A 17534-nucleotide genomic window follows, 5' to 3' on the forward strand; every position below is an offset into this window, starting at 1 on the left:
TTACAATAAAAAAGCTTACTCAGATTATGAAGGGTTCTATGTAACCCTTCTTGCCTTCCAAATAATTATTCTTGTCTTCCAAAGAATCCTTCTTGCCTTACGGAGAATGATTCAAGAACCCTTTCTTCCAAAACGTTTCTTAGAACCCATTGCCTTACAAAGAACCCTTGTTTTCCAAAAAAAAGGTTCTTCAGATGAAAACAGTTATTGGTAGAACCCTATCCCTCCACAAATAACCATTTTGGAACCCTTTTTTCTAAGAGTGTAGTCACCTTCAAAATAATTGACACCCTTGATAAAGATGAGCAAAAAAAGAGTATAAAATAAATAGTTACAATACTGAGCTATATTGCATGCACCAAAAAATGTAGAAAATTATATTATTTTATACTAATACAATTCCTCAGAGAAAGAGATTTTGCTTAACAACTAATACTTTTTCTCCCAAAAGTATTGGCACCCCTGTTTTCAATACTTTATGCACCCTTCCCTTGCAAGAATAACAACATTGTGCATTTTTCTATAATGTTTAATGAGATTGGAGAGCACATTGGGATTGCTCTTAGACCATTCCTCCATACAGAACCTTTCCAGATCCTCCAGTCTGTGCTTATGGACTGCCCTCTTCATTTCAAACCACAGGTTTTCAATGTGGCTCGAGTCCGGAGATTGAGATGGCCATTGCAAAATGTTGATTTTGTGCTTGGTCTCATTGTCTTGTTGGAAGATGCATTTGTGGCCAAGTTTCATCCTCCTAGCGGAGGCAACTAGGTTTTTGGCTAAAAAGTCTTGGTACTTGATAGAGTTCATGATGCCGTTGACCTTAACAAGGGCCCTAGGATCAGTGGAAGCAAAACAGCCCCATAATGTTAAATATCCACCACCATATGTTACCGTAGGTGGGTCATTCCACAAGTCCCTTTTGTGTCCCTTTGAAATTTTATGTAGAAATTGTGCACCCATATTGAATTTTAAAAGCATGTTAAATTAATTGAAGTGCCCTTTAATATAGAACACATGGACAATTCAATACATCTGATTTTTAATATGAATTAAGACTTGCTAAAGTGCCAAAATTCTGCATTTTTACATGTTCCTCTGTGCAGTCTCTGTGATTTCTCTGAAGATTTTAACCCACTTAACCCTAACATTTCTCTAAGTTTTGTATAGCCCTAGTTATTTGTGTTGCTTTGACCAAAATATAGAATGTTAATGCAAATTGGTTTGGTGGCCATGAGGCCTTTTGCTGTTTTCTTTTATTTATAAGAATATTTAGGGGGGCTGCTACAAAAACGATTAACCAGCCTGCTAATATTCTTATATTGAGATGCATGGGGCTGCCAAACTATTCCATAACAGTGCCAATAACTTATTAATTGTGAAAAAAAATCTATTACTATGAGCAATTCTAGTAATATAATATATACTTTTTTAAATATATTTTTTTCTTATCTTTATCAAGGGTGCAGTCACCTACAATAATTGTCAATCATTTTGTAGGTGACTGGAACTATTGTAACCTAACTTTCTCAGTAGTTGAGATTACTATACATAGACCTAACAAGCACCCTCTACCACCCCACCTGTATTTCTTCCACACGCCTGTTGACAGTTTCCCTTCAAATAATATTACCGGTTACCACAAACGTTTCATTCTCTGTCTGCGTCTGCTTCTACAAAGCATTTAGCAATCATACTTCCTCTCCCCTAAAAAAACTTTCCCCTAGGAGAAAAAAATAGTCTCGCGATAGGCGCTCGCATATGCAGCCGCCATATTCTGTGACAGTATTTTGATTGGTGTCTGTTGGACGTAAGAAAAGAAAAGAGAAAATAAAGTGGGAGTAGAGGGGGTAAAGAAGAAGAGCTGTCAAAATAATTCCCGTGTCTCTGAAACAGCGGGGGGCTGTAGTAACCCCCCACTCGAGTCAAAACAGAGAAGTCCAGAGTGCCGTAGAAACTCCGTTCACGAAGTCCCCCCCCTCCCTCCGCTCTTCTTTCAGCACCACGGCCCTGTGGAGATTCGGTGGCTGTGTCTCGGGTGTTGAAGGTGGCCCGGGGAGCGGCGGCGGAGACGGTAAGCGAATGCCTCAGAATAGGCCCAGAAGTGGTTTGAAGTTATAGTTTAGTTACTGTAGATGAAAATTCGGTCTAACCTTCCCGACTAACATGCTCGAAATACGTGTGCGACTCCACATCCCTCTGGTAAAAAGAAAACGCAGAAAAAACGTTCTGGCTGTCGGCTTTTCAAGTGTGAAAAAGTGTTTGACTGCAACTGGTGTAGGCAATCTCGCGAGCTATTTAGTCTATGTGCGATTTGTTGTGTCCAGCATGAATGTGTTATTACATTTGTAATAATATTTAGCTGTGTACATTTCATTTATAGTTCCACCGTACATTTTAAAGCTGACGTGCATGTTTTGTAGCTTATAGGCTACACTGTAGCTACATTTTTCCATTGAGTTTTCTTGAAAAACCTCGTCATCCATGGTGTTCTGAGAGCACAACTAAGTTACTACGCCAATATGATTATATCAAGTGTTGTAACTTCAAAGAACCTTGAAATAGTTTTACGCTTGTCATAAAGTTAGTTAGCTTGGTAACTAACAAAGCAGCTCGCAAGTCGCGATAGTTTTGATGGTAATTTACGGTGACGTTCGATGCTTCGAAAAAGTAACACTTTGTGTTACAATTTGGTCCCAGCATCTAACGTTAAACGTGTTACACACAAAACACTGCTGTGCGATTATGATGGACTGTCTTTCCGTTCGTTGCATTGATGGGCCTTCTCCAAATATTGCCTAGAGACGTATTAACTAGGAGTACCGAATGGCATAGCACAGGCCCAACCTATAATAAGTAGGTTAATCGAAAGTCTCCTGTAGACTAGCCTACATTATATGAATTGTATTGATGCACGAATCGAATTACCTTGATGAGTCAAACTTAATTCAACTAAAAGTAGCCTGTCCTGTACTCTCACATTCCCTTCTATAGAATGGAAATGAAATAAAACATTTTGCACATTCTCTCTCAATTCGGCTATATGTTAATGTGTATGTTATTCTATTGAATTTATATTTGTTTGTTTGATACAGATCATTTTGGTGAATGTTAGTTAGTTTGATCATCTGAGCAGACTTGACCAAGCTCTTCATTTAAATGTCCCTTCAGGAGAATTTCAGATGAAAGGTTTGACAGCTTTCATATGTATAGGTGCAGGGGAGCATGTGTAGGGGTGGACTTGACACATGACTAACCTTGTTCGTAAATGTTGATACAATTATAGGGTGATTCCATGCCAGGACAGCCTGCAAATATTTAGGGTATCTCAGGTTGTTCTGGCAATTCTCACATAGAATCTCAATTGGTATAAAGGATGTTTGACATGATTTTTACTTTTCTATCACAAACCATTTTTTTTTTTAAATCATGATCAAAGTGGCCATTTTAGGCCCTTTTTAGATCTATACATACCACATGTAAGACCCTATGTTCTGTGAACAGTACATGATACAGACAACATCGTGGTGTCTATACTCCTTACAGTGTTCTCTCAAATTTGGAGTATGTCTAGATTCTGAAATACAATTAATTTATTCAACCTCCAAAATATTAATATGAATATCTCAAAAGTATCCTATTTTACTTATTATTTTTTAATTTTTTTATACATATTGTTGAAAACAATATACTCTTCAAACTAGGACTGCCAAAGTGTTACATTTTATTGCAGTAAAATGTTGTTTGACACAGTTAATCACATCTTCTTTTCTTTCTTCACCACAGCCAGAAAGTCAAAATTGGCTATATCGTAAAAATTCATAAAACAACTATTTGCTTTTTGGTCTTAGTTTAACGGTTAGGCATAAGATTAGCAGTGCGTTTAAGGTTAGGGTTAGGTTTCAAATCAGATTGTAAGAAGAGAAATGGTAGAAGTAGGTGGTTTTTTTGACCTTGTGACTGTGGTAACTAGTGATGACCCGGTCTGTTTCAAAACTCCCATGTGCGTGCAGCTTTAAGCAACAAGGAAGGAAAATGAAGGAAGGAAAATGTACGGAAAGTTTAACTATAAATACATTGCCAGGCTTTTCTTTAAATAAGGGAGGCAGGTAGCCTACTGGTTAGAGCATTTGGCCAGTAACCGAAAGGTTGCTGGATCGAATCCCCAAGCCGACAAGGTAAAAATCTGTCATTCTGCCCCTGAACAAGGCAGTTAACCCACTGTTCCCCGGTAGGCCGCCATTGTAAATACTAATTTGTTCTTAACTGACTTACCTAGTTAAATGTAAAAAATAAATAACAGCAAAAACATATTTTTGTACTGAAGTAGCTAGTTATGCTAATGTTAGTGAGCTAGCTAAGCAAAATAATGTTTACAAATCCATGGCTGAGTGCCTCTTGATATAACTCAAACTTCCCTCAAATCAGAACATTTTATTCCATTTAGCTACTGTTTTTGTTCTAGTTCTCAGGTCAAAAGATTTTTATCCCAATTCTTGTTGTAACAGCTTGTGACTAGTTCATGTTGAAGTAGCCTAGCTAGGCTAGATTTAACAGCCTACATGAACTCAGACCTGGCTGACCTATTGTTATTGTCTTCTGTGAAATTCATAACATTGTTGGATAGGTTTAAAGTGGAAATGACAGCATTTCACCAACCTGAAATTGTATTAAAATCTGTTCATATAGACCCCCAGGAAGAATATGACACTTTCTTTAAAAATGTCTGACAAGCAATCACTTAGATAATTTTCACGTTTTCATAAATTCGTAGAATGTTTGGGAATTACGTATAATAAGGCATTTGTGAAAATTCTATATCAATATGGAGTGGGAACACAGCCGTGCATTTGGACAAGTAATAGACACTGCAGTAAATAAAACGTAATAAAAACATATGTCTTGTCCAGGACCGGAGGCTACGCAGACTGGTGCACGATAGCCAACCAGAGCTACAGTAGGCCTTTATGCAAACAAGCCATTGCCACACAGGCTTGCCATTATTCACTTTCAAATCAAATGTATTGGTCAAAAACACATATTTAGCAGATGTTATTGCAGGTGTAGCGAAATGCTTGAGTTCCTAGCTCCAACAGCGCAGTAGTATCTAACAATTCACAACAATACACAGAAATCTAAAAGTAAAATAATATTAGGACAAGCAATGTCTGAGTGGCAATGTCTAAAATACAGTAGAATAGAATACAGTATATACATGTACATATGAAATGAGTAAAGCAGTATGTAAACATTATTAAAGTGACTAGTGTTCCATTATTAAAGTGACCAGTGATTCCATGTCGATGCATATAGGGCAGCAGCCTCTAAGGTGCAGGGTTGAGTAACCGGGTGGTAGCTGGCTAGTGAGGGCTATTTAACTGTCTGATGGCCTTGAGATAGAAGCTGTTTTTCAGTCTCTTGGTCCCAGCTTTGATGCACCTGTACTGACATCGCCTTCTGCATGGTAGCGGGGTGAACAGGCCAGGCTTAGGTGGTTGATGTCTTTGATGATCTTTTGGGCCTTCCTGGGACATCGGGTGCTGTAGGTCTCTTGAAAGGCAGGCAGTGTGCCCCCGGTGATCCGTTGAGCAGACTGCACCACCATCTGAAGAGCCCTGCGGTTGCGGGCGGTGCAGTTGCTGTACCAGGCGGTGATACAGCCCAACAAAATGCTCTCAATTGTGCATCTGTAAAAGTTTGTGAGGATCTTAGGGGCCAAGCCAAATTTCTTTAGCCTTCTGTGTGTTTACAGGAAGTTGCAACAGCGCGTCTTTAGATCATTCGAACGCATTCGCCAAAAGCCACAAATACACCTGAATGGATTTTTGCAAATGTGTACATACCACGGGAGTCCTCTTACATTTAGGAACTATTGATCAAACAACCATGAAAAGGTAGGCTCTGTCTCCCTCAGTTATGCACTTCAACAACAACAAGAACAATTAATGCTAGCCAGCACAAGATGAGCTAAAATATACTGAAGGAACACTAGATAAACCCTCTCAAACTTTTTCAGCTTGTAGTTGGCTGTCAAAATTGCACTGATAAACGATGGGAAATTGTAGCTTGCTAGCTAGCTGCTTCCAGACACAAATGAGAGAACACCTCACTGACCATTTTACTCATCCTAGCAGAGCCAGTTAGCTAGGCTGTTAACATATTATCTAGAGTATCCGTGACTAACTATTGTTTTGCCTGCGTTTACTGTCTTGCATACATTCATCAGTTATTCTGCGCTTTGGCACACTCAGATGAGAGTGCTCTGAAATCGGAGTAGATAGCCTGAGGGATTATGCAAATGCTAGAGATATGCTAACTGAATAACAGTCGTTCAAGTTCTTGCTAGCAAACCAAATAACATCTCCATCTCTAGCTGTGTATAGCTACCGAAAAACAATATGAGGGGAAAAAGTCAGTCACTCAACCACTCCTCCAATGGCATGACTTGACTATCTCCTAGCGGCTAGTTAGCTATCTAGCTAACGTTAGGCCCCGTGTTTTTTTTTCTGGCTGTGCCACTCAAGGACATTCAAAAACTTGTCACGGAGCCACTCCTGCGTTGTCTTGCTGTATGCTTAGGGTCGTTGTCCTGTTGAAAGGTAAACCTTCGCCCCAGTCTGACGACCTGAGCACTCTGGAGCAAGGATCTATCAAGTATCTCTCAGTACTTTGCTCCGTTCATCTTTCCCTCGATCCTGACTAGTCTCCCTGTCACTGAAAAACATCCCCACAGCATGATGCTGCCACCACCATGCTTCACTGTAGGTAATGGTGCCAGGTTTCCTCCAGACGTGACTCTTGGCAGTCAGGACAAAGCATTCAATCTTGGTTTCATCAGACCAGAGAATGTTTGTTTCTCATGATTTGTCATCAGTCTTCAGGTGCCTTTTTGCAATATAATTAGGCTGTCATGTGCCTTTTACTGAGGAGTGGCTTCCGTCTGGCCACTCTCCCATAAAGGCCTGATTGGTAGAGTGTTGCAGAGATGGTTGTCCTTCTGGGAGGTTTTCTCATCTCCACAGAGGAACTCTGGAGCTCTGTCAGTGTGACCATCGGGTTCTTGGTCACCTCCCTGACCAAGGGCCTTCTCCCCGATTGCTCAGTTTGGCCGGAGGGGCCAGCTCTAGGAAGAGTCTAGGTGGTTCCAAATTTCTTCCATTTAAGAATAATGGAGGCCACTGTGTTCTTGGGGACCTTCAATGCTACATAAATGTTTTGGTACCCTTCCCCAGATATGTGCCATCGGAGCTCTACAGACATTCCTTCGACCCCTTGCCTTGATGTTTGCTCTGACATGCACTGTCAACTGTGGGACCTTATATATAGGTCAATTGAGTTTATCACAGGTGGGCTCCAATAAAGTTTTAGAAAAATGGAAAGAGGATGAACTTGAGCTCAATTTCGAGTCTCATAGCAAAGGGTCTGAATACTTATGTAAATAAGGTATTTCTGTTTTTTATTTTTAATACATTCGCTTTGTCATTATGGGGTATTGTGTGTAGATTGATGAGGAAAATGTTTTATTTCATCAATTTTAGAATAAGGCTGTAACGTAACAAAATGTGGAATATTGTCAAGGGGTCTGAATTCTTTCCGAATGCACTGTTGATGCGCTAGACTATTAACCACATTATGACATACTTGTGATCATTGCCCTTGCTAGTTTGATTGTGTTGACATTCCCAGCCTTAGTTACATTCATCCGTTATTGTCCAACATATTGAGTCATTGAAACTGAAACAGTGCATCCCAAATGGAGGCAGCAAACAGTGTACCTGGCCAGCTCTGATTTACAACCTGATAGCAATATTTTTTGGACTATCAAGAAATGTATGGGTGAATAATATTAATCATGCATTGAACTGTATCCATCTATTCTGCCAACAATGCCTTAGTGTACCTCATTAGAATGTTGAGGCAAATAAAACCTATTTTTAAAACCTCTTATAAAGTTGGTTTTGTAGCATAAACTGGGAATTTGATCTTTGTGACTGATATTATGATTGTCTGTTTCGTATCTGAAAAGTAGTTAAAACACTGTCAGTTCCACTTTAAGTGATCTTTGTTCTTTGTATCCATAGAGACGGTTCTTTTTTCCTTTACTCAACCCAGAAATTGTGAGAACACTAATTTAGAATGCCTGGCTGAATTAAGCTATAACAGTGTGTGTGTGTGTGTGTGTGTGTGTGTGTGTGTGTGTGTGTGTGTGTGTGTGTGTGTGTGTGTGTGTGTGTGTGTGCGCGCCTGCGAGCAAGTGAATAACTTCAAGAACATTGATAAGAGAGGGTTGGTCTGCCTAAACATTTGGTTCATTTTGTTTCTGATACAGATTATTTTGTGTTTCCGTGCCTTACAATCAAAGCATAGTATGCCTGTAACTCAATGCTCCATGTTTCTTTTATTATATATATTTTTTCTCACATTTTTCTCCCCAATTGGTAGTTATAGTCTTGTCGCTGCAACTCCTGTATGAACTCGGGAGAGGCAAAGGTCGAGAGCCGTGTGTCCTCCGAAAAACACGACCCCGCCAAGCCATACTGCTTCCTGACACAATGCTTGCTTAACCCGGAAGCCAGCCGCACCAATATGTCGGAGGAAACACCATACACCTGGCGACCGTGTCAGCGTGCATGCGCCCGGCGCGAACCAGGATCCCTAGTGACGCAGCCACATGTTGCATAGACCGCTGCGCCACTCGGGAGGCCCAATGCAATGCTTTTTAAATGAAAAATCTTTCTTTAGGGCCAGATTTGAGCGAATTCAAAAATGTATTTAATCATGATTAACTACAGAAATTCTTGCGATTAAGCGCAATTAGTTATTTTAATCATTTGACAGCCCTACTTCAAACACACCACATTTCCAGAGTAGTCTCTCTGGTACTTTTAATGATATGACCCATATTATGCATACAAATTGACATTATAGGGGAAAAGAACGACCCAGCTAGGGGGGAATAAGGAGATGTACTTGGGGATGGTTGTGTAATAGACATGAAAGGAATAATGAATATATACATGGAATGGAATGAATAAAGCGAAATGTATTTATGCATAGCAAATGGCCTACAACAGGGAATAGAAATGGAACAGAACTGCAATAGCACATTAGTTAAGGACTGTATCTAATAACTAGGTATTAGAGTAAGCGTTCCTATTATGCTCAAGTACCAACTAGGCCCACTTCCATCTTTGGATTTAGAAAAATTACATTTTCTGCTGTTTAATGTACAACTAATTGATCTTGTTGTTATATCCATAACTTATTTATTTCTAACCCAATCAGATGTTTTATTATTAAGTTATAGGCCATTATGTGTAAGTTCCAACTAGTGGTCAATTTCAAAGCTGGAACATTTTTTGGGTGTTGAGGTGACCCTCAGTACCTTCTCAGATAAGTGATCATACTCCTATCTAAAAGTAATAGATTCATGTGCTGATTTATGCACATGATAGCATATTTCATGAGTATTCACGACTATTTCTTGCCAATTGAAAATATTTATTTTTCATGCTAGCAGTTGTTCCTGCATGTCAGTCTTACAGTAGCAACATAACTTGGTGAACTACAATAAGATAATATATTTTATATTATATTACTTTTAAATTAAACTTGCATTGTTAAACATGGATGCCATTTTTGAAAATTGTACATTTATCTCAGGTGGGCATAAAGCGTACAGTAGCACAAAAAGCACTCCCTCTATACAGTATGTAAATGACAATAAAGCAATATTGTTCAATATGATCTATACTAGTTAGCGGGGTGCGCGCTAATAGCGTTTCAATCGGTGACGTCATTCGCTCTGAGACCTTGAAGGAGTTGTTCCCCTTGCTCTGCAAGTGCTGTGGCTTTTGTGGAGCGATGGGTAACGATGCTTTGAAGGTGGCTGTTGTCTATTTGTGCAGAGGTTCCCTGGTCTCTCTTCACATGAGAGATTAATCTTTCATTTCATGACCTCTTTTCTTACAAAAATTAAGGGCAGTATATGTTAGAAATGTCTAAACTTTTTTTGGTTGGCTTAATAGGTACACTATCCCTACATAGTAATACAGGCGTAACAACTATCATGATTGCTACCAATAATAATAACAGCAGAGTATAAACATGTTACCTAATACCATACAATTAGGCTATACAAATGGTCAACATAAATAACAAGTACACTATAGATACAAAGTATGTGGACACCCCTCCAAATTAGTGGTTTTCCCTTAAATGTTTTTCTATTTTACACTATTTCTCCGCCCAATTTCAATCTAGTCTCATCGCTGCAATTCCCCAACAGGCTCGGGAGAGGCGACGGTCGAGTCATGCGTCTTCCGAAACAAGACCCGCCAAAGTGTGCTTCTTAACACCCGCCCGCTTAAACCGGAAGCCAGCCACACCAATGTGTCGGATGAAAAAACTTTCAACTGACGATCAGAGTCAGCCTGCAGGCGCCCGGCCTGCCACAAGGAGTTGCTAGAACGCGATGAGCCAACTAAAGCCCCTCCGGCCAAACCTTCCCCTAACCCGGACGACGCTGGGCCAATTTTGCGCCGCCCTATGAGACTCCCGGTCATGGCCGGTTGTGACACAACCTGGGATCGAACCAGGGTCTGTAGTGACGCCTCAAGCACTGCGATGCAGTGCCTTAGACCACTGCGCCACTTTGGAGGCTGGATTTTGCTATTTTAGCCACAACCATTGCTGACAGGTGTATAAAAATCGAGCACACAGCCATACAATCTCCATAGACAAACATTGGCAGTTGAATGGCCTTACTGAAGAGCTCAGTGACATTCAACGTGGCACCCTCATAGAATGTCACCTTTCCAACAAGTCAGTTTGTCATATTTCTGCCTGGCTAGAGCTGCCCCGGTCAACTGTAAGTGCAGTTATTGTGAAGTGGAAATGTCTAGGATCAACAAGGGCTCAACCGCAAAGTGGTAGGCCACACAAGCTCATGGAACGGGACTGCGTAGCGCGTAAAAATCGACTGTCCTCGGTTGCAACACTCACTACTGAGTTCCAAACTGCCTTGGAAGCAACGTCAGCACAGGGACTGTTCGTCGGGAGCTTCATGAAATGGGTTTCCATGGCCGAACAGCCACACACAAGCCTAAGATCACCATTCGCAATGCTAAGCACCGGCTGGAGTGGTGTAAAGCTCGCCACTATTTGACTCTGGAGCAGTGGAAACGCGTTCTCTGGAGTGATGTATCTCGCTTCCTCATCTGGCAGTCCGACGGACTAATCAGGGTTTGGCAGATGCCAGGAGAACACTGCCTGCCCCAATGCTTTGTGCCAACTGTACTGTTTGATGGAGGTGGAGTAATGGTCTGGGGCTGTTTTTCATGCTTTTGGCTAAGCCCCTTATTTCCAGTTAAGGGAAATCTTAATGCTACAGCATACAATGACATTCTAGACGATTCTGTGCTTCCAACTTTGTGGCAACAGTTCGGGGAAGGCCCTTTCCTGTTTCAGCATGACAAGGCCCCTGTGCACAAAGCAAGGTCCATACAGAAATGGTTTGTTGAGATCGGTGTGGAAGAACTTGACTGACCTGCACAGAGCCCTGATCTCAACCCCATCAAACACCTTTGAGATGAATTGGAACGCCGAGCCAGGCCTAATCACCCAACGTCAGTGCCCAACCTCACTAATGCTCTTGTGGCTGAATGGATGCAAATCCCCGCAGCAATGTTCCAACTAGAAGTCAACAGATTATGATTTACCGATTGGATGACCAAAAAAGCCGATACCGATTAATCGGACGATTTTATTTATTTATTTGTAATAATGACAATTACAACAGTACTGAATGAACACGTATTTTAACTTAATATAATACATCAATAAAATCAATTTAGCCTCAAGTAAATAATGAAACATGTTCTATTTGGTTTAAATAATGCAAAAACAAAGTGTTGGAGAAGAAAGTAAAAGTGCAATATGTGCTATGTAAGAAAGCTAACGTTTGAGTTCCTTGCTCAGAACATGAGAACATATGAACCCATGCAGAGCAAGGGGATCAACTACTAGAAGACTAGTAGCGAGTGACGTTTGGAACGCTATTAGCGCGCTAACTAGCTAGCCATTTCACTTCAGTTACACCAGCCTCATCTCGGGAGTTGATGGGCTTGAAGTCATAAACAGCGCAATGCTTGACTCACAACGAAGAGCTGCTGGAAAAACGCACGAAAGTGCTGTTTGAATGAATGTTTACGCGCCTGCCTACCACCACTCAGTCAGATACTAAGATACTTGTATGCTTATATGCTCAGTCAGATTATATGCAACGCAGGACATGCTAGATAATATCTAGTAATATAATCAACCATGTGTAGTTAACTAGTGATTATGATTGATTGTTTTTTATAAGATAAGTTTAATGCTAGCTAGCAACTTACCTTGGCTTACTGCATTCGCGTAACAGGCAGTCAGTCTCCTTGTGGAGTGCAACGAGAAAGAGGCAGGTCGTTATTGTGTTGGACAAGTTAACTGTAAGGTTGCAAGATTGGATCCCCCGAGCTGACAAGGTGAAAATCTGTCGTTCTGCCCCTGAACGAGGCAGTTAACCCACCGTTCCTAGGCCGTCATTGAAAATAATAATGTGTTCTTAACTGACTTGCCTAGTTAAATAAAGGTATAAAATGTAAAAAATAAAATAAAAATAAAAATTGGCACCCAAAAATACTGATTTCCGATTGTTATGAAAACTTGAAATCGGCCCTAATTGATCGGCCATTCCGATCAATCCGTCAACCTCTAGTTCCAACATCTAGTGGAAAACCTTCCCAGAAGAGTGGAGGCTTTTAAAGCAGCAAAGGGGGAACCAACTACATACCAATGCCCATGATTTTGGATTGAGATGTTACACATAGAAATTACGCTAGAGATAATAACAGCCAATACTAATAACAACTTCAGCAAATAACATAGCAATAGCTACATAGAGATATTCAAAGGTAAGCTAATCAACAACAAGTTACTTTGTAGTCTGGCTTCCCATGCACATATGTCCACCCACGCTCATGGAATGGAATTAAACTGTTCAGGCCCAGGCAATACTTATATGCTTGAGAGAGCATGCAACGGACCTGACTGGCCAGTGCTGAGCTAGCTAAGGGCATCTGATCAATGACAGGATACGTGATCAGTGGGCAGAGTGTGGGGTGCATGGGGACAGTCTGATTGGCTGAATCCACAAGCTAAAGGTGATAGCGATCTCTCACGTGAAGGGGAGATATTAACAAATAACACAAACAATGGAAAATAGTCCTACAGCGCCATCTAAACCACTGTGAAATATATTTTCAATTACTCACAGATATTGTATTTTCAGCTGTTTGAAGCTGGTGTACAAAACCAAAAGTAAAAGACGCAAAAACGAAACTTAAGAATGGGGAAGTATAGAAATAGTGCACATAGAACAGATCTTCCGCTTCTTAGACCGTGTCTTGACTTGACAGTTCTTGCAGATTTTGTATTATGAAAATGGCGTTCTGATCATGGAATTCCGAACAAGTCACACGTCTACATTTACATTTAAATGTGTCCACCATGTCCACATTGAGTCTGTTCCCGCGCTATATTCAAATGCCAGTATGCATTCTACAAACTGGAATAGGCTAAATATGATAATAACACTACAACAACTAAGTTGGCAGTAGCTAAGTATCCAACTATCCTCTGTAGCTAGCCAGCAAGCAAAGCTAAAGGGGGCATAAATCTAGCCAAACAAAAAATTATTGCTCTAAATATTAGCTGGTCGGCTAGCACTTATGAGGCCAGCAAACACCACAAACTAGGAGCATATTTCATCCAATGTTAGAATGAAAGGTCCCTCTCGGTCCCACAACACGTTTTCTGAAGACTTGTGGGAGGAGTGCTGATGACGTCGCCCACTGTATGCGATTTCGGTAGCCTGAATGCGTCCAGACTGGGGAGAAATCTGCACACAATGCATACCTGACCACCTGAAGTGGTCAACCAGATCTGAACACAATAAGACCACAAAGTGACTTCTGTGCATCTATACCATCTTTTCATTGCGAGCTTCGTATTCTGATATCAGAAGTCGCATGTAAGTGTTAAGTGTAGACACAACCGTAGATTCGCTTTCAATTTGAATGACAGAACTATAACTAAGATTTGCATGTGATTTTGTTCAGGTCGCCCACAAAGTTACATATTGAGGCTTTAAATCTATTCCAAATAATTTGGCGATATTCCAGATATTCCATGTATTAAAACTCAATGTGTGAATGTTCGTTTGTGGTATTCCTGTTACTACAATGTTCAAATATTGAACTTTCAACAACCGTGATTTGTCAATAGCCTGATTGTGAAGGGCCAAGTGCAGTCCATTTACAGGACTACTAGACTTTCTAAAATCACTTCTCTATTGGTCTTCAATGATTGTGTTGGTGTTGCTGATGGTAGAGTGATGGTAGAGTATCATGGGGGTAGAGTATCATTCGTTAACAGCTTGTGCCTGTCTTGACTTGAAGTAAACATTGAACTTCCTGACCAATAAGCTGCCATGGCCAACTGTTTATAGGTGTAGACTCCTAACTGAAACCATGTGTGTCTTTAGCTGGGCAAATATGTTGCTTGCTGGGAAAGGCCTGCTGATTAGCCATTCTTTGGAGAGTGGGGTGAGGGTTTTTCTTCAATGACTCTGTCACAGGAGGTTGGTGGCACCTTAATTGGGGCGGACGGGCTCGTGGGAATGGCTGGCGCTCCATGTGTTCGACCCCTCCTCCCCTCAGCACCCTCCACTGCTCTGTGATTTGTGTGTGTGAATGAAGGAAGAGTAAACATTTAGGCTATCGAGTGTTGAGTTAGTGAATTAGAATGAAGTGACTTGTTTTGATATTGTTTGCAAGCTTGCAGTCAAAGTATTGTCTCCCTGCATAGTTGTGGTTTACAAATGTGCTGTTTGCAAACACACACATTGGACAAGGTAAATAATCTTGCAACAAAAGGAAATGTGAACTATTGTGTCGATTATAATGAATGGACATTTATGATGCATACAAATCAAGTCTGACATTTTCTCTGTGGAAATTACAAATGTTAGAAGCCCTTTTAAACCGCAAATACACTACACGTTTGCATTTCCTGCTATGCTGCACATTTCCTGCAACATCAGGGTGATCAAATTAAGATCCTACATCTGGAGGTAGATGTTATGGAACCAAAGCTGAATAACAAAGAATATGCATTAGTTTTTATTTCATGCACGAATAGTCAGTTCCGATTATTGCCAAGACATGAATGCTGTCTCCTGAAAAACCTGTTTTGAGGTTAATCATTTGCACAGCAACCTCTTGCTAGTCAGTGAGAGACAATGTTTTTTACTAGGTAGGGGGAAGGATAACTGTATGAGTGTGTTGGCAGGTTTAGCAGGTTTAGTATCACAATACTCGATACCATCCAGATTAGAGGTTGACCGATTATGATTTTTCAACGACGATACCGATTATTGGAGGACCAAAAAATGCTGATACCGATTAATCGGACAATTTTTATTTTTGTTTTTTTTGTAATAATGACAATTACAACAATACTGAATGAACTCTTTTAACTTAATATAATACATCAATAACATCAATTTAGCCTCAAATAAATAATGAAACATGTTCAATTTGGTTTACATAATGCGAAAACAAAGTGTTGGAGAAGAAAGTAAAAGTGCAATATGTGCCATGTAAGAAAGCTAACATTTAAGTTCCTTGCTCAGAGCATGAGAACATTTGAAAGCTTGTGGTTACTTTTAACATGAGTCTTCAATATTCCCAGGTAAGAAGTTTTAGGTTGTAGTTATTATAGGAATGATACGACTATTTCTCTCTATACGATTTGTATTTCATATACCTTTGACTATTGGGTGTTCTTATGGGCACTTTAGTATTGCCAGTGTAACAGTATAGCTTCCATCCCTCTCCTCGCCTCTACCTGGGCTTGAACCAGGAACACATCGACAACAGCCACCCTCGAAGCAGCGTTACCCATGCAGAGCAAGGGGAACAACTACTCCAAGTCTCAGAGCGAGTGACGTTTGAAACACTATTAGCGCACACCCCGCTAACTAACTAGCTATTTCACATCGGTTACACCAACCTAATATCGAGAGTTGATAGGCTTGAAGTCATAAACAGCTCAATGCTTGAAGCATTGCGAAGAGCTGTTTGAATGAATGCTTACGAGCATGCTGCTACCTACCATTGTCAGACTGATCTATCAAATATCAAATCATAGACTTAATTATAACATAATAACACACAGAAATACAAGCCTTAGGTTATTAAAATGGTTGAATCTGGAAACTATCATTTCGAAAACAAAACGTTTATTCTTTCAGTGAAATATGGAACCGTTACGTATTTTATCTAACGGGTGGCATCCCTAAGTCTAAATATTGCTGTTACATTGTACAACCTTCAATGTTATGTCATAATTATGTAAAATTCTGGCAATTTAATTACGGTCTTTGTTAGGAATAAATGGACTTCACACAGTTCGCAACGAGCCAGGCGGCCCAAACTGCTGCATATACCCTGACTGCTTGCACGGAACGCAAGAGAAGTGACACAATTTCCCTAATTATAAGAAATTCATGTTAGCAGGTAATATTAACTAAATATGCAGGTTTAAAAATATTTACTTGTGTATTGATTTTAAAGAAAGGCATTAATGTTTATGTTTAGGTTTGGTGCAACGACAGTGCTAAATTATCACCCGTTTGGCGAAGTAGGCTGTGATTCGATGAGAAGTTAACAGGCACTGCATTGATTATTTGCATCGCAGGACACGCTAGATAAAGTAGTAATATCATCAACCATGTGTAGTTAATCACTAGTTATGTGAAGATTGATTGTTTTTATAAGTTTAATTCTTGCTAGCAACTTACCTTGGCTTCTTGCTGCCCTCGCATAACAGGTAGTCAGCCTGCCACGCAGTCTCCTCGTGGAGTGCAATGTAAGGCAGGAGGTTAGAGTGTTCGACTAGTAACCGGAAGGTTGCAAAATTAATTCCCGAGCTGACAAGGTAAAAAACTGTCGGTCTGCCCCTGAACGAGGCAGTTAACCCACCGTTCCTAGGCCGTCATTGAAAATAAGAATGTGTTCTAAACTGCCTAGTTAAATAAAGGTGTAAAAAAAATGGCCAAATCGGTGTCCAAAAATACTGATTTCCGATTATTATGGTAACTTGAAATCGGCCCTAATTAATCGGCCATTCCGATTAATCGGCCGAACTCTAATCAAGATACTCAATACCAAAATGATACTGCAGCAAAAAAAGAAGGTGTTTTAGCCAAAGACGCAGAATGGCACTTGATCCAGACAGATCTTTTGAGTTCATTACCTTTTGGGACGTATTTTATTTTACTGATCAACAACATTGGATGATTGGAGAGGCAACATCCTTGATGGAAATCTCAAAGTTGAGCCTAAAAACAATCAACCTGAAGCTGTTGATGTAAAGTACCTAGCAAGCTCGCATAGCTAGCACTCCTGTCAGGTAGCTAGCTACAGTTACCC

The 17534-nt window shown here is 40.3% G+C and overlaps 1 protein-coding gene across 14 annotated transcripts in view; it reads left to right on the forward strand.

Annotated features, from left to right (window-relative positions):
- Nucleotides 1-1756: 1756 nt before the first annotated feature.
- LOC135557522 (TGF-beta-activated kinase 1 and MAP3K7-binding protein 2-like) overlaps nt 1757-17534 on the forward strand; it is a 70585-nt gene continuing 54807 nt past the window's right edge. For all 14 annotated transcript variants that reach the window (XM_064990831.1, XM_064990829.1, XM_064990832.1 and 11 more), the window contains exon 1: nt 1757-2074. The gene's annotated coding sequence lies outside the window, so the exon portion shown is untranslated. The remainder of the gene's footprint in view (nt 2075-17534) is intronic.

This window comes from Oncorhynchus masou, chromosome 16, assembly GCF_036934945.1.
Source record: "Oncorhynchus masou masou isolate Uvic2021 chromosome 16, UVic_Omas_1.1, whole genome shotgun sequence".
In the NCBI taxonomy this organism is placed as follows: domain Eukaryota; kingdom Metazoa; phylum Chordata; class Actinopteri; order Salmoniformes; family Salmonidae; genus Oncorhynchus; species Oncorhynchus masou.